This window comes from Chelon labrosus, assembly GCF_963514085.1.
Source record: "Chelon labrosus genome assembly, chromosome: 10".
NCBI classification, from domain to species: domain Eukaryota; kingdom Metazoa; phylum Chordata; class Actinopteri; order Mugiliformes; family Mugilidae; genus Chelon; species Chelon labrosus.
In genome coordinates this window covers 29,358,237-29,377,025 of record NC_140360.1, presented here as the reverse complement: position 1 = coordinate 29,377,025, position 18,789 = coordinate 29,358,237, and the positions used below count along the sequence as shown (strand labels likewise).

Below are 18,789 nucleotides of genomic sequence, written 5' to 3'. Positions count from 1 at the left end.
CACAACTGTAACCAGACTCTGAAGCCATGGCCATGACCTCACTGGGTTTTTCCACAGACACACACACACACACACACACACACACACACACTGAGCACATAGTGGGTTCTTGGTTAGCATACAGTCAGCGGAGCCTGGCACAGCGAGAGCCGGCTTCCATTCAGAGAGTCAGGCATTGTAATCCTACACAGGGTGATCACACAAGCATGCTTCACAGCGGAGAATGCTAATCTAAACTCAAAAGCAGGACACAAAGAAACAGCCGGGTGACTTGTTTCTGACGGGTGGAGCAGTAGATCGAATCCGTTTTGATCTCAGGTTAAAGAAGAAACCATCAGTTTTCCCATGTGTTTCAGCATTAACCAAGCTGACCTGCGGGGATGTTTTATAATTCCTTACGAAGTGAGAGGCCATGAAGATACAGAGCTGCTGCTATCATGGTGGAACCTTGTCCAATATTATGAAGAACAGGGATCAAACATGTCTGATTTCTTATTTTGTTGTCAAGTAAGGTAGTTTTTTAAATAAGTTTCTCAGGGTTAGCTCGAGTTCACATCATACTAATTGTCAGTGGTGAGAGTCTCATTATGTGACCATGACTGCATTCAAGAAACACAAAAAAAAATGTTGGAATTAGATAGAATTAGTAGGAAAGAGATTTGCATGAATCCAGATGTTTGTCATGTTTACGAAAAAAAGAGCAGTTTTAAATTAAGCAAATCTCTGCACTGCTTTAAAATGACCCAATCAAGGAAGTGAAATTGAAAATAAAAGTGAAGTGAATCCCTCTGCTATACTATGTTATATAGTGGCACTATTTCCTGCTACACTCATTAGAATGTTTTCTTTCATTAACTAAGAAATTAACTGCAACGCGATATTTTTGCAACGTTACAAAACCTTAAATAGCTCATGCGTTAAATTTAACTTTAACACATTTTTGTAGGACTGTTCGACACATAATAAACTACACTTCAGCACTGCAGCAAAACTGATTTTTAAGCACACGCGAAAAACACAGCGGCTCTTGTAGTCTTTCCAACTAGGCTGACACCACTAGGCTGACACCTGTTCTGTGCTTTACTGCACTCCTCTAAGAATCAGACAGCTTAGATCATTCTGCCCGCCGCACTGGAAAAACCTCTGTCACCCAAACGGTGTCATGCATGTGTAAAAAAAAAAAAAATGTTGTAAAGTAGACAAGATGCAGTCCTGAGGGGGCTGACTGTCAGCTTGCAGCATTTTTCCACACAAATGTTAAAGTGCTGGCGGCTGTGGCCTAACTTCAAGCTTTAGGTAAAATATTACCAGCCCCTAACACAACCACTTATTAAGTCAGAGTTGGTATTTGGTACATTTTCTTTAGGAGGTTAAAAGTCCAACCTGCCACTGTATGGAGTGAGTTGTCCCGTCTGTCTGTCCTTATGATGTTCCCAGAAGTGCTGATTCCATCTGCAGAGATAAACAAACAAAATAAATAAGTGGAATGCGGTTTATGCACTCAACATAAAAACAAATTGAAATGGCAACTCAACTCCAAACATGATTAAAATGTTATTGTTGTTTTTCTAAAATCCTCCTTTCTTTTGTGAAAACTGTTCCAGAGTAGTCGGCGCAATTCCTGCTGACAGCCAACAGAGGCAAACAACAGTTGTAGGTGATTTAATACTCCTTAAAAGGATGTATTAGCAGATTTGATCGTCTGATATGTGCAGCTGGGCACAATGTGAGCTGCTCTTGAGGTAATCTAATATTTGACCCAGATCTAGATGGAAAACGCACACACAAATACACTGCACACACTGAAACGAAAACAAAAACACCAATGGTAGAAAAGTAGGTAAAAAGTGCACCTGCATTTTAAAAACTCCTAATTTAGTGTGTCTCTCCCCATTTGCGTGCGTGTGTGTGGTGGACGTGTCGCTGCTGAACTCTGATGCTGGCAAACATCTGCTCAGCAGGTGAAAAAAAATAACTTACAGGGTCAAACACAGGGACCAAAGGTATGGGCTATACTATTCGAATCATAGCCGGGAAAGGACTGGTAGGAAACGTGTGACTCCCAGACCTCAAACACTCTCAACAAAACACTATTTTTAAATTTTTTTTTTATTTAGGAAGTCAGCCAGACTTTTCTGCTGATGTGCGGCGCTTCAACGGCACTCTTAGAGGGACTGTACTTTATCAGTGGTTCTGTTTCTATAAAAGCCTATTACTTTAGGAATACGGTATAGCAGAGAGACAGAAACGTACGTGTCACAATAAGAATGCTTAAAACAGCCACAATAGAAATCCATTATTTTAAAGTTATCAAATTTAGATTAACACTCGCGTTTCTCTTTTGTGCCCTTGTGCGTAATTAACGCACCTGCGCAGGTACTTTACCACCATTCACTGTCTTTAGGCAGCAGTGTGAAGATCCTATATAAAAAAGAAACATTTAAGAACATGTATCGAATTTACAGCTGCTCACATCTTGTCACCGTCAGCGTTTCCTACCTCATTAGACAGAGCCCGTTTTCACCTAACAGCCTCTTCAAACAGTCCAAACAAACTCGGAGGTAATCCAACTAATATCGAGCCGTTTTTGGTGCGCTGGACACGTCACTTTGCATCCAAGAGAGCGAAAACCTGCCGGGTGGTGATGGAGAGATCCGCTGGTGTTGTCAGTAAAGCCTGAACAGAAGAGGAGGAACAGAAAAGCGACTTATCGGAGGCAAGTTGCAGAAAAGAAAGTCCGGCCCCTCAAGTACTGCTCCCTCCCCTCCGCTCTCCTGCTGACAGAAATAGCAGGCAAGGCGGGCCCCACCAAAAATAGCCTTGACTTCACACGGACCTTCAGGACTATTGTTTTCCTCACTCCATTCGGGTGCACGCTCGGCGCACGGCTCCGCATAACTTGGACAAACAGTCCCAAGTATGTCTTCGCAGAGTTGGTACTTTGTGTCTAACTAAAATAATGGCCAGAAGTCTGTGGCTCCATCTGCTGTCAAAAACCTCCGAAGTTGATACAACACGGAGCAGAGAGGTATGAATCTGCAGGGGTCATTTGGAGGACCCCAAAAATATGGGCTGGTTAGGTGTATAAGCCCTTCAGTGCTAGCATTAAACTCCTCCTGATCATTTACATGTAGACAATTTCATGAATAGCTTTTTTCCAAAATCACAAACAACCTACATAATAATGTTTTAATCGGGATCAAACTAAATGAGACCTGCCAAGTCGAAGCACATTAGTGTGATTACATGACTGACTTGCAATGGTGTAGTTTGGAATCTGTTCTAATTATTTATATTACTATGATAATACTATGATTATTTGCATTTTCTATTGATTTCTGAGGTTGAAACATACATAACAATTAACATAACTTATACAGCGAACACTTGTTGTATAATGTTGGACAATCAGTCACTGACTACAGTCAAGCACCAGTGAAGCTAATGTGCAATGAAACAACTTCATAGACCCTGACCTACGAAAGCAGGAAATATTTTCTCAGAAACAAAAACCTCTCAAACCTGATTTCGTTTCCTTTTTAACACTGATTTCCTGTCAGTTGCGTCTGGTTGAAATTGCAGTTTATTTAAATTAAAGGTACTCTGAAGGTACTTTTTTTTTTTCAAACCATCTCACAAAGTTTTCAACGAACACTTCAGTTCATTGCGAGCTTTTATATATGGTTTGACAGACTGAACACAAATGCAACATTGCTTTTCACAGCTCCATATAAAACCTCAGATGTTTCTGAATACTTGGTGATAAATCTGCACTGGGGTTCAAAGCTAAGACTGACTCCTGAACAGTATCAGCTAAAAGAAGCCCTCATGAGGAAATGTTTAGAATAGTTTCTGTGGGCTTAATTACAATGTCATATATTGTGGAGCCGACTGTACAAACAGCTTTTCTGGGTACAGTACTTTCAGTTCATAGAATGAAACATGCTGAGTTCTGTGGGATTAAACTTAATTTGCTCATGTGATGTAGGATTAAGCAGTAACATGTCTGTTATGAAACCAAACACTCCCATGGTCTATGGCGGTGTTAGTGGTTGGTTTCATGCAGTATACGTTTTAAATATTGCAATGACGGTAAAGAAATGAAGCTTCCGCAGTGAGCTGAACCAGACCAAATCTAACTGTTATTTAAAGTAAAGGATGCTTTTTCCTGTACAATGCTTAAAAAGAAAAGATTGCTTTTTTCTATCTGAAATACTTTATAAAAAACAAAAAAAAAAAAAAAAAACGACACTGAATATTGCTAGAACATTTAAAAGCTTTCTTAGAGTAAGTGTTGTCTGATGTACAGTCTGTTGTTGTGTACAGGTATATAATAAAAGAATAGTGCATTCTATCTCCCTATAAATAAATGATTGTACTAATTTTCTAGTTACGTCACTGCTGTAGATGTTTCATCAGTTATAGTCACGGTAGATTTCTTACTCTACAGAGTGACTAAAACTCTTCACACACAATGCTGAATATATCATCCATTACCATCTTTGTATGTTGACATAATCCCTAAAAAGGTAAATCATAGTAGACTTCAACTGTTTTGTTTCAACTGCTTTTGATTGCTGGTTATATTTGCTTTACCTTGTAATAATGCTAGACTGGAAGTCATGATTGCAAATCATTCCTGCTGTGACAACGAATTTCTACAAGCAGTGAAGGTAGTATATTATGTGCAGTTTTCTTGTGTTGCACTTATAAATCTATGTATGCTTGTTGTCAGATCACCTAACGTAGGGTCTGTGCACGAGGAAGTAGAGCATCCTGTATGCGTAAGCCACATGCAAGTTTGCATGGCCGCACCTCTACACAAAATATTGTACATCTCTGTGGTAGCTTACGTGACGTAGGACAATTGTAGTCAGTATTTCTGGTCCAAAGTCTTCTCAGAATCAAGAGGCAGTTTGCCGATAGAAGAGACACTGACTCACCCGCATCTTCCAAGTGTCACACCACATGAGCTGAAGTGTGGTCAGCAGGATATAAGTCCTCAGACGTATGTTGTGCAATCATAAAATATATAATTTATGCAAAGTTAGATTTTGTAAAACTATGAAATCCAGTATAAAATGTCCTGGGATTGAAAAAAAAAAAAAAAAAAAAAGTGAAAATTTCCCGTGTAGAAGAAAAAAAGACTAGTAATAATTTTTGTCCAATTGAGACCCCATGGAATATTGGATTTCTATTTTTGGGCATCTCCATCTACTCCCTCTTTTGTTAAATTAACATTTCACTGTATCGTTTTTGTTTTTTTGTTTTTTTTGTATCAGAAACTGACATTTATTATGGGTTTCACTAGCACTTCTCTGTGTTTTTCCCCACTTTTAACCGTCCCTTTGTTTCCACAGAGCACAAGCGTTTAGTTCGTGCGTTTTAAACTTTTTTCCGTCAGCCAGGTCAACAACTGATGTTTCAGACCAATATTGAAACCAAGAAGCGTGTGTGTGTATGTCTGCTGCTGTTAGTGCTCCATCGTCCGCTCGCTCACCCTCATGTGCCTCTTTGAACAGGGGGAACCCAGCACCGTTCCCAGAAACCCTCACTGCGTGGGTGTGCAGGACTCTAAAGCCGTGTGTGAGAGACTTTTCTGCGTGTTTTCTGTTTGCATCGACACAAAGTGCGTGTGTGCATGAGTGTATATGTGTGTGAGAGTGTGCTTTTTGCGCATGTGTATGTATGTGGTTAGTCCATTCAATTACACAATCTACCATGCAGTCTGAATCACATCCGGTTTCGAGCTGAAAATAACAAAACCACAGGGTGACAAAAAAGCAGCACAGCAGGAACCGCCCACAGGGAGAATACGTACATATACACAGACACACACTCAGTCAGTACAGAACTGGTCAGTTGGTATTTTCCACAAGCAATAATCCAGTTCATATTAAAACAGTTTGCTTTTATATAACTGGTGCCCATTTCTGTGTGTTATCCATTGATTACCTAGATTTTGGGCTAAGAAGAATTTCCAGAACAATATGAATTTTTGCGCCCTTTTAGAATTTTCTACATTTCTGCACAGAAATAACTCAAAACATCAGCAGATTTTTACACTTCTAAATGTAGACAAAGAGAACCCATATAAACAAATGAAACTGAAATTAAATTTGTCACAGTGTTATCTTCCCAACACATGTTGGTATGATGGCAAGTGTATGATGGCATGGACAAAGGAGCGTTCCGAAGATCTAAAAAAAAAAGAGTTGTTATTACTCATCAATCTGAAAAAAGTTAGAAAACCATCTCTAAAGAGTTTGGAATCCACAAATACACAGTCAGACAGATTGCGAACAAATGGAGGAGATTTAAGATAACTGAATCCGCCATTAGGAGAACACTGAACTACCATGGAGTGCATGGCAGAGGGACAATGACAAAGACACAGTTGTCCAAAAAGAACACTTCTGCCTGTCTACAGTTTGCTAAACATCATGTCTACAAGCCAAAAGACTATTGGGAAATGTTTTGTGGACAGATGAGACCAAAGTAGAATAGTTTGGTTTAAAAGATATTTGTCATGTACGGAGAGAGAAAAATGCTGCATTCCCTCATCCCGTCCGTGAAACATGGGGGTGCTGGTGTCCTTGGGGTCCATCATTGAAATCACTGATTGACATCTGTCCATGAGCTAAATCTTAAAAGAAACCGAGTCATGCAGCAAGACAACGAGCCAAAGCACACAAGTCGTTCTACAAATGAATGGTTAAAGAAGAACAAAATGAATGCTTTGGAATGGCCAAATCAAAGTCCTGATCTCCAATCCAGTAGAAAGGTTATGGAAATGTTTGAGGAAACCCACCAACATCGGAACTGAAGTGATTCCTCCAAGTTGTTATAGACGACTGAAGCAGTTACTGTAGTTACTGCTACTGACAAGACAAGGGTTTACATACTTGAAGACTTGAATAAATAAATGCAAGTCTAATATTTCTGTTTCATTTGTTTGGGTGTCTACTTTCAGGACTTTTGTGAAAATCTGCTGATATTTTGAGCTTCTATGCAGAAATATAAAAAAAAAACTGAAGGGTGCAAAAACTTTTAAGCAGCACTGTAAATGCCTTCACTGTGAGGGGCTATGAAAAACTAAAACTAAAAGGAACACAGGACTGTGGTACATATAAAAGATTTAAATCAAGAAAAATGTTAGAATCAATATCAGATATTCATAAACATGATCAGACATCCTTCAGTTATAAATTTTCCTGAAATGACACAGTTAAAAACAGCCAGTCTGACGTATGAAGCCTTTCTTTCTGTAGTATATGGGGCAGGATGTGGTCAACTGTGTGCTACAAAGCTGCCTCCCACCTGCAGAAACGTGCTCCAGCTACACAAGAAGTAATTCTTCTTCACACTAAACGACAACATAAAAGCAATGTGCAAAACTGAAATCCTCACAATGTGATGATCAGTTGGCATAAAGCAGAAGCTGAGATGATGACATGTGGAAAGTGCTGTGTCCAGTGAAATGGGTATTCATCTATAGGTTCAATAATTTGTTTTGCAAATGTCTCAGTGTAGCCAAATACTGAAGATTCATCTTGTACAGTTGATTTGTGTTACATTCAAAAACTTCTGAGCGTGTGTGAGCCATTTCTGTGAGCATATGTACATCTGGACTTTTATCTATGAACAGTGAGTTGTTGTTAAAAAAAACACAGCACTCCTATAAAACATGAATGAGCCCGTTTTATGTAACAGAGAAGGGTATGACCCTTATTTCCACTGATTATGGGAGACAGTGGTCTCTGTAAAACATTTAAACAGAGTAAAAGTCCAAGCTTACAGCCTCTGTCTGTAAAAAGGAACTCATTTTAGAGAAAATGAATGAAGGAGTGAAAGTTCCAGCAATGAGATTAGAAAGACAAAAGAGGAAAAATGAAGGAAACACAGAATAAGAGAACATGAATGGTAAGATATAACGAGCAAGGGAGGGAAAGAAGACCAGAGATAGGATGAGAGAAACAGAGGGAGAGGCCGAGAGCACTGTAATAATGTTTGGTCTCGGTCTGCCAGCGGGGTCCTTCCCCTTAAGAAGCCAACAGGAATGTGAGGAATGCTGCATAAGAAGAAAAAGGAAGGAGTGGAGGAGAGGGGGAGAAACAGAGCAGGATGATGGGAAAGAAAGAAAAGCCAAGAAAGAGGAGAGCAGGGAATCCAGAGGAAGACTGAGAGGGGGATGATAAATGCAGAGAGTAATAAGAGGAGGGTAGACACTGAGGAAAGGACTTATTATGTTTAGTGGGCAGAGTAAACACAAGGACAAAGAAGATAAAAATAATAAGGCAGGGAAATATTTGGAGGAAAAAACCCAGAACACTATTTTTGTTCATGCGAATACTCATGTACGCGCACATTTGTGTGTGTGTTCACATGTACTTGAACATGTGTGTGTGTCTAAGTGAAAAAGAGTAACAGGGTGTGGTTAGTTACAGTACTGAACCTCACACTAAATTTCCTTTGCCAGTAATCTCAGTGCTGGTAGTTTCACACCTGCAATAGCTTGCAGAAAATATTCTATTTCTATATTTAGAGAGCTCATTTGGTAAAAGTCTGCCTCAGTCTTGTGGCGGTCAGTTGATCATCATGAGACACAGAGAGAAACATTTGGAGGCTTTAAGGTTATTTTAAGTAACAAGTATGCAGAATGCTGCTATTGAGGAAAATTACACATTTAGCCTTCATGAGAGAGAACTCACCGAAGACAGAGCCACAGCAATGCCCCACAAAGACAAAACTCACTGCAGTTAAGACCAGAATCTGACATTTTGTCATCTTTAGCATGTAAAATAAAAATCATAAAAACTGCACTGAGACTTGGAAATCTTTGATCTCTAGAACTGAATCCATCACACTGGCTGCACTCCCTCTCATATAGAGACATCCAACACAAGAACGAAAGAAAGACAGCTACAAAATTTTAAATTAAAGGGAGCTTGTAAGTTTCTTTAATTCTCTGTGGTTTCGTCACAAATGACCCCTTTCTCACCGGAAAAACATCAGTAGGTTTTGTATTATATGACATACGCTCGTAAATATTGGTTTAAAAAATATATTTATAGATTACACTGGTTAATGACACACCTAAACCTAAATAAATAAACAAGCCAAATACATACCTCCCTAAAAACACCATTAGTCAGCACGTGGAGTAATCGCAAATGCAAACCCAATCATACATTCCAGCGCAGACTGTACATTCTTTAAAGAGACTCAAGTAAAATGTTTCCATGGTGTGTGTGTGTGTGTGCGAATAGCTACAGAGCGAGTGTCTGAAAAGACTGGCCACATCGAAAGCCTTGGTGACATATGCACTCTGCAGAAACACAATGGATTGCTGACAGACGTTTTCCACAACAGAGCAACTGTGTCAGTGTGCAGTCATCACTAACCAGTGTCAAGAGGTAAAATAAAGAAACAGTGTGACTGCTTTCCACCGGCATGTAGAATAACTGATTGTAATAACTGAGTAATACTGCAGACACCAATCAATCAAATAGCTTAAAATAATAATAATAAAAAGCTCACAAGAGATCTCTGGAAGTCTTAATGCAGAAACACAGCAGCAAAGATAGAGATGAATTTGAATCTGAATGAGTTGCTGCCCTTATTAGATGTTTGATCTGGCTAAATTAAAAGTGAAGGGAGGTCAGCCAAGGCGACAGCACAAGCACAGTGCATAATGAAGGGCTAAAGATCTTTTACACTCTCAGGATATCTGGAGTTATGGGATGTCGTTCAAAACACAGCAAGAAACCATAGCAACCACAGGAAAATCCCAAGGATATCGACAGCACACACACACACACACCCATACAAACCCTCAGAAAGTAAAGTCAAATCAAATCAAAACTCACCCTTATAACACCCACCGTTCTGAACAACAACAAGCCTGAGAAGCGTGAGTGTGTGTAGGAAACACCCAGACAGGCCAAAAATAGCCTCGCACTCGTTCCCCATCTCTCACTTTCAATCCCTCACTCACTCGCATTCTCTTTTTCTCAATGTCTCTTATTTGTGTCATGATAAACCATTGATAGGAAAAAAATATGTTAATGTTTCCATATGGAAAATAGCACCCACTTAAGAGTGCACTTGAATGTGAGAATATCAGACAGAGTGAATGATTCAGTGTATGGAGAAAATAATGACTATTGCACTGGGGGAAAAATCAGTAGGTTGACATTCTTGTTTGTCTGACACCTAGAGCAGATGGTACACATCTTTGAGTTTTTTGTAGAAAATGATTAAGTAACTACGGCGTTTTTATTTTTCCTGGTCGAACCGAAGATAGTTGTTCAGGTTCAGTTAGGATAAAATAACCGGTGATGACCTCTAGCCACACATCTTCATCCGTCTGTATTCTACCGCATATTTTTCACGATGCTGTCACACCCACAGATATTTTAGCTTTGGTCCAAGCCATTGCGGCAACTTTGTCAGTTTATTTAGATTGTGAATGTCCAATTACAAATGAAGCCGGTACTGTAAGCAAACGTCACACGGACTCACAAGTAGCATGTTTACTGGACAGTTTTAGTAACCTGTCATCCTGTCAGGTTAGCGTTTTTTTTTATTTAATTTCAGCCTTTGTTAAATAAGCAAAGCGAGTGGGCTTGTTTCTTGGCAAAATGAGCTTGAAATCTGAGTGTGTACATGAAGGATGATTCTGACTATAACCTGGGCTTTTTCTCTTAGTTTAGACCATCTTTTAACAATGTACTCACTCAAGCAATTACTGGGATCTGGGAATGAGCTACCACCCCTACAACAAGTCTGACTGCGCAAGAAAGGTGTACTCAGACGACCATTCTTCTGGCACAGAAACAGTGTAGTTTCAGGTCTTACAACAGACAACCTTGTCCCGGCGACCCAACCGAGGCTGATCAGATCTCGACAGTGGCCTTCTGTAGCTTTGTTTTCCCTTTTCCTCTAATGAGCGTAACTTTTTTTCAATAAAGGTTGATTAAGTTTTATTTGTTGTGACTGCTTATGTGGCTTCTCTTGATTTTTCAAGCGTTGATTCACAGGTAGCAGCAATAAACTTTGTAGGTACAAATTTATTAATGTTTGGTCACATTAACAAAAACAGCAAATTTAATTCATTCCAATCAAGTGGCTGCGAATGGTATATTGGCTCCGTGGCTAATTGATAGTTTGCAAGCTCATCAGCTTTATATTCCCTCCTCAGTCACATTTTCTCAAATGAAATTGTGGAAAGCAGAGTCCAAGATAAAGCAAACAAATAACAGAAAGAATTGAGAAAGAGGCTGCAGGAGCTATCTTGACCGCTGCCTAGACCAGATGGTGAATCAATGGTTGGTTTTTCAGCTGCATGCAGTAAAATCCCCAAAAGAGTATTGTCATAAGAATTAAATAAGGTGACCAAGTTTAATAGGAATCACCCACTTGGTAATAGAATAAAATTATCCTTTATCACATGAGGAGAAATGTGCAGTTTCTTTTCTGAATCATCTGATTATTACTGTCATGCTGCTTCAGTGCAGTTTTAATATGCTAGCTTCAGAATACGTCTAATAAATGGTGAATGCAGTGGGACATAGTTTGTGTGTGTGTGTGTGTGGGGGGGGGGGTGCTTTGGGCCTTTGACTAACCTTCTTTGCTGGTTTCATATCGACATGTGACAAAGAAGGAGGCTGAGAGATGTCGGCTGCATTGCAGAAACAAAAAAAAAATTCTTGGGTTTTGGGTTGTTTCCTTATATTAGACAGGTCTTGACAGACCACAAGATGAGTTTGTGACCTTGGGTAAACTGTCCAAAAATCTGCCTAGACAACAAACATCTCAGCTGATCCGTCTGTTTCTTAGAAGTTAATTATTCCTAATAATTTTGAAGCCCACAACTATTACAGTGTTTCTGGAGTTCAGTGGGTGATATCATTGTTAAGCTTGACTATAATCACAACAAAAGAGGGACGGTTCATCATTTTCACACACTGCCTGTCTGGTTAAGATAACATACAGTAAGATAAATTTTATTGTCCAGCGGGGAAATTGATCTTGGCCACCGAAACATCCGCAGCGAGTGGAAGAAAACAGCAACAAACTAAAGCACGGGATGAAAACATCATACACCTATCATCACACACTATACACCACTGATAGTGGTGGATGAGAATGTGAAGTATGTCTATGCGCTGTCTGTCACTGATGACTGATGAACTTAGAAAACCTAAGTTGAAAATGTGAAAGGTTATACCTCTCCTCTCCAGTGGGCCCTCTGAGGGAATTTAAGAGACAGAACGAGAGAGCGAGAGAGACAGATGGCTTTTCCTCGCAGGATATCCTGTTCTAAGTAGAGCTGCTTTGCCCATCCTGACCTCCTCACCCCTCTTGACCCCTGACCCAGCAATAGTTTAGGCTCACATCTCCAATGTTTCCTAATCACTCAAATCGCTTAGTATCCTTTCAAGTTCTTTGCTGGCCTCTTTGTTTTTTTCTTTCTAACTCCTCCATCTTACTCACAGGTGTCACGTTGTCCCTTCTGCAAAAGTTATGTACGACTGATTACTAAAGGTGCACACTGAGGTAGAATGCTTTACCCAGTAAATTTACGGGCATTAAATCGTGGGTACAAACTACAATTTAGTTACTTTTTTGACCATTGGTATACTACTGCAGCATGTAAGGGAATTTCATGTGATAAGTAAATACAGTTTCATGAGTATGTACATAGGCACAAGCCATCAACATGCAATAGACCAGAAAAGAAGTGGAAAGCACTGTAAATGCCTTGCTCTTACAAATCCCTCATTCTTTAAAAAAGAAAAGCACTGACCATACTTGTTTTCCTGACCATGTGCGTCACGCGCTGAAAAAGAATATCCTTTTAATACCAACTTGGAACAAGTGAAAACATCTGTCAGCGAGTCTGAGATTGTTTGTAACCAATATTTCCTCAAATCAAGTGTAATTCTCTTGGTACTACTGCTGCCTTGCGCCGGTTTTCTGTGCCTTGTTTCAGGTTACTGAAGAAAATTTCTAAAACAAAACAACAACAACAACAAAAAAAAACTAACAAAGAAAAAACACAAAGGAGGACATGATTTTGATATCTTCATTTGAGAACAAAACCCAGTGAACATTCGCTTTACTTCAGGAAGCTTTACTTGCCCTCAGACACTCAATTTTCTGCCTTCATCCACTTTCTCTTTACCTCAGCCTCTGTCTCTCCCCTTCTTGCTCACACCCAACTCTCCCACCCTGCAGTGGAACTGGAATCCATTAGTTGATGAATGGTTGTTTGTGTTTTTTTAAGCTCAACAGCGCCTCCATGGCCAAAGAGGGTGATGACAAAACATGCACCGTGATTAGAGAAATAATTAGCCAGTCATCCTCTGACCTGACCTGTGAGCCAAGCCCCAGGTCAAAAAGGCACACAGTGGGCTGCTTCCCAGGTGCTTTCCCATGAAAATCAGTCAGTGGACACAGCTGCAAAGCAAATCCATACTGAAATCATTGTGAACTGCCAAGTTACATTCACAAGACATGCATTTCTAGGCCTGCATCCCGACTTGTCACGTACAAGTTTTCCAGAGAGTGTGTGCTGCCTGCATTTAAATGTGTGTCCATGTATAATGAGGATCCCAGCAGACCCAGTGCAGAATATGCCCAGAGAGGCTGTGGTGGAAATCAACACTTCCTGCTTCCTGTGGCAAGAGGAAGTGCTACCGTCGCTGTCCCCTTATCGCTGGATACACAGGCAGTGCAGAGGGAGGAAGGCAGGGAGGGAGGGAAGAGGAAGAGGAGGAGGAAGAGGAGCAGGGAGGTCAAGCATGCTAGACAAAGGCAGAGGACTTAGTGTTGGGCTGTGTGTTCAGTTTTTCTGGCAGAAACATGCTAAGATAATTAAAAACAGTTTGCTGATGAGGTGGACAACTCATATATAATGTCTTCTACATGCTCCTATAGGCTTGTAATGTATTTGTGGTGGTGATATATGTATATGTAGTTATTAATTTGATGTGTCAAATGTGCCCTCTCCTCTCTTTTGGGAGATACAAAAGTATTTGACTACAGCTTAAAAGTTAATATCAGCCACTGGCATGCATATATTGAAGTCTGAAACCTGGTAAGAATTGTTTGTCTTAGATTATAGTGGTAATTCTTTGTGCAGGACAAGAGGAGTGTCTCCATACTCTTGCATGGAGTAGTTCATGTTGTTAGGGGCGACTACATGTAGCACGTTGGCAGGTTAAGCAACATGCAGGCAAGCAAAGAGGGGGATAGAGGCAGAAACTGTCAGGAAAAGAAAACAAAGAAAGAAAACGTGTCTGTAAAAAGTACAAATGCAACAAGTTGGATGAAATCAAAACATATCCACATGTACTTTATAGTGGAGGATAAAAAGACTGAGACAACGAGAAAGTCAGAAGGAGAGAGGGGGGAAAAAGATGTTTGAGATCAGGGTGGGGAAGCTTTCAGCACTTGGGATTGTCCCAGATGGACACAAGCTGCTCCCTCCCTTTATAAACAGCCTCTGGCTTCTACTTCTCCTCTCCTCTCCTCTCCTCTCCTCTCCTCTCCTCTCCTCTCCTCTCCTCACAACCCTACAACTCATCTCCCACTTCGGAGGAATTCCGAGACCCTTAGCCGAATACATGAACAAACTGACACTTTCCGTTTTTCCTTCTCTTCTTCTGACAATTTCATCTGTCCCCCGGCACCACCACCACCCCCAATCCCTGCCATTTCCAAAGTCAACACACCACTAAATGCCGGACTGACTCACTTCCACTGTGGGTGGCTCTGTTTCCAATTTTCTCACCACCTCGACTACCCCACTAAAAGAGAAAACTTTTGTCCAGAAAACAAAAAAGTAGCCATTCAGACATGCAAAAAGAGACACATTTTTCCAAGTTGCTCAGTGTTAAAGGGACAGAAGCATGCATGTAGATGTCGAGAGAAGATGTGGGGCGAAACCAAGCGTGTTTCTCCCACTTCTTTTGTGGCTCTGAAATAGTTATCGTTGTTTTCCTTTCTTTCTTTCTCTTTGGGAGAGCGTGGGAGCGCCCTCAGAGCACTGCAGAGAAACCACGGGGCTCATAACAACAGGAGGAAGCCGGTAACTTGAGTAACTTGGGCCGGGCACAGAGGGGGATAAGGAGGAGAAGTGGAATGAAAGACAGCAAGGGACAGAAACCCTCTGCGAGCATGTTACCTCTTCTTCACACAGCCTTCAAACATCAAATCTGAGCTCACACAAGCAGAGACACAACCACTCACAAATAAATAACCTGCTGCATTCCAGACAGCATTTCCCACATGCACACATACTGGCACTTTTACATTATTATGAACTTAAACAACTCTCCCATGGAGAGCACTGCCTTACCAGTCTGTGTTGTGAACAGTCAGCGTGAGCAGTGTGTTACAAAGTCCCATCAGTCATGTTCATGTACAGTTCAGCACAGAGAGATCGAGAGCGGTGAGGACACACACACGCACACACAAGCACAGTATCAGTTCCCTCTGTCCAAGTGTTGAGAAAGTGAGGGGCCGCAACAAAAGGCAACAGAGGGAGGCAGAGACTGAGGTAGAGAGAGAGAGAGCGAGAGAGCGAGAGAGCGAGAGAGAGAGAGAGAGAGAGAGAGAGAGAGAGAGAGAGAGAGAGAGAGAGAGAGAGATTAACCCCGCTGGTGGACTCTCTCCCTCCCTCACACACGGTTTGCCGTATCACTGACTTCTTGTGTTTTCTCTCAAGTGCCAGAAGAGGAAGGGTTAGCAGAGAGTATGTGTGTTCATGGTCATAGTCGTATGCATGTGTGTGTGCGTGTGTGTGTGTATTTTAAGGTAGGAGGGACCAGCTGGCTCAAGTCCAGAGGCAGCCAGGCTGGTAGAAAAAGACAATAGCAGGAAACACTATATCAGGAGGAGGCGAAATACCAGCACAAAAATAATTAACAGACAGTGAAAAACAATGACATCCACTGTGGAAAACACAGCCTGCAGCCCGTGCCTAACAATGATAGTGGAAAGAGGCGACAGAAAAAAAAGGCTTATTTTTGTTGCTGTTGCCACAGGATATAAAAAAACACCACATCCAGAAAGATCCGAAGGGATTAGTGGAAATGAATGTCAGAAATGTTGGTATTATTTTTGTAAGTGCAAATGTAGATGTGAAAAGTACATTTTTATTTATTTCTTTTGCATCTCTGACCATTTAGAAAAAAATCCAAGTCAGTGGAGTTTTGCCTCATTCATTCAGAAAAAAAACATATGGCCGCTATTATAAATGATCACCTGAAAAGGAAAAAGCACCAAAAGTAATGTTTGTTCATTAGTGATGAGAGCCTTTTAAAATATTTTGTCCTTGTAGCTGTTAAAATAAATAATTCTATGTGTACACAAGTGTGATTCTGAGTTAATTATTGATGTGGTCATGTTGAGCCCCATGTGGTTACATATTTCCTCAGTCACCACCAGTGTCTTTATTTCCCTTTATTACTGGAGATTATGGTGCGTATGGAAACTTCCAGGGTTGGAGTTATAATCAGAGTTTTGTGCAGGTCTAACATCAGGGCGGAGATCAATAAACAATAACTTAACGTGTGTGAACAAGTCGTGACGCACACACATAAAACTTCTCGGTTCTGGGGCAATGTTAGAGATCCATTAGAGACAACTGCTGTTAAGGTGTTGAGATGAGGTCAGTGTTTATTTGTATACAGAGCGCAAAACTGAGATCAGATCTGGAGACACATTTCATGATGCATGTTATTGCCAGGTCTGAACACTCATATCTAAAGCTGGTCACTTGCAATAGATTGTCCAGATCGGATCTTAATGCAAGGTCTGAACAGGCCCCCAGACAACCTCCAAATGTGATCAGAGATGGGATCCCTCAAATGTGATCAGAGTGCATGCTGGGAGTGTTCTAACCTTTTACGTGAACAAATCGCCCAGAGTGGTTTTTACTGCAAGGTCTGAACAGGCCATCAAGAAGCAAGGTCTGAACCGTCAAAAAGCATGTAGATACACATTCCCCACAAAATCAGTCAGCCATGACTCCCACACGAATCTAACCACCACTCATCCACGCCCACGCATTCCCCCAGCTGTAATCATATCTAGTGATAAGGGCAGCTTCCCCCAGCGGTCGCTGGCTCCCTGGGCTCCAACCAGTGACTTACAATGGCCCTGTATTCTGAGCATGCACTGATTACACACACAAGGAGCTGCATTACACCCTGCTAATTCAATTTCCTCCACTCTGGGGTCAACCTTTGTGTATGTGTGTGTGTCTGAGTGCATAATGGGGAACTGATTAAGCAGTTGTTGAAGAGAACAAGCTGCTTGCAGACAAAAACACAATAATAATCTGGGGTTAGGAAGTCTGACAGAGCTCCTGATCAACACCTAAGTAATTTGGACCGAAGAATTCTGCAATTCAACTAATTCTGTGTTGGAAATCAAATTTTACCTTTACACTGCCAATCATCTATGGCTAGATGTATAGTTTGAATCTTGTTGATTATTAGAAACATGCAAGGTTTCTTCACATCAGCACCTAATAGCTAACTACCATTTTTTACAACCTGGACCTTATTTCTGGCATAAAATACGATCATTTACTCACCCATATAAAAATATAATTCGGATGATATTTACATCCGCGTATATCCATATAGTGGGAGTGACTGGGGCACCACAACGCAGCCTCTAAATAACGTATTATCTGCCGGGAAACTCGTTCATTTCACCAATATTTTGTTATGATATGCTAGTGATATTCCCCGTTGAGTCCGGAGTTACCTGTTATCATCATCCGGGGTCTGTAGATTGACCTACTAACCTCTGACCTGGATGATGTCATCTCTGAGCGCCACTAATTTTTGCAACATGGCTGAATATTTTTCTGATTCTGAGGTTGTGGACAGCGTCTTTGTTTGTGATGGACGTCCTTTTAGCCAGAGTATACTGATGAGGAGCTCGTTGAAAGGAGGATGCGGACGCAGAGAGAGGAACAGCTGGCCAAAGAACAACAAACCGCTGCACATCCGCGAATAGATAACAGGTAACTCCGGACTCAACAGGGAATAGCACTAGCGTATCGTAACAAAATATTGGTGAAATGAACGAGTTTTGAGGCAGATAATGCGTTATTTGGAGGCTGTGTTTCTGTGCCCCAGTCACTCGCACTATACGAATATGCGCAGATGTAAATATCTTCCGAACGACTCCAAATGACACCAAAGTTATATGGGTGAGTAAGCAATCGTATTTTATGCCAGAAATAAGGTCCAGGTTGTAAACACATGGTAGTTCCCCTTTAAGTGAATGCTTCTTTGGATCCCATTCGGTCAAACTTAAAAACAATCTGTGCTGTCATTTCTAACATTTACAATGTGCTGGGAGGAGCTGTGCTCTAGTGTCTAGAGAACAAGCTCTGAGACTGTGAATTCAGTGTTTGGAATCTCCTTTATGTCCATGGCATAAGCTAAAATAACCCACACTCCCTGAGTGCCTTGCATACTTCCCACTGCTCCAAGTGCATGTAGATAGTTTAAATGCAGAGAACGAAGTCCTTGTATGAGTGTACATACTATACAGTGCATGGCCAGTGAATCTAATTTCATTTTGTCTCGCACTGCCATCTTCATGTTCCTACCTTAGCAACAAATCTAGGTGGATGAGGATGGGAGAAGGCTGGCAAGATTGAGTTCAATATGGGTTTGGTTTGTCATTGTTACTACTCCTTAGATCAGGGGTGTCAAAGTGATCTGTGAAAGGGCCACTGTGGCTGCAGGTTTTCAT

At 40.9% G+C, this 18,789-nt stretch overlaps 1 protein-coding gene across 2 annotated transcripts in view; it reads right to left on the bottom strand.

Annotated features, from left to right (window-relative positions):
- hdac7a (histone deacetylase 7a) overlaps positions 1-15,547 on the bottom strand; it is a 52,863-nt gene extending 37,316 nt beyond the window's left edge. The window contains exons 1-3 of one of the 2 annotated variants that reach the window (XM_084553782.1): positions 15,368-15,547; positions 2,500-2,676; positions 1,384-1,452 (exon numbers count right to left, since the gene is read on the bottom strand). The gene's annotated coding sequence lies outside the window, so the exon portion shown is untranslated. Of the gene's footprint in view, positions 1-1,383; positions 1,453-2,499; positions 2,902-15,367 lie in introns of those variants that run through there. The other variant, XM_084553781.1, reaches the window with a different exon arrangement.
- Positions 15,548-18,789: the final 3,242 nt, after the last annotated feature.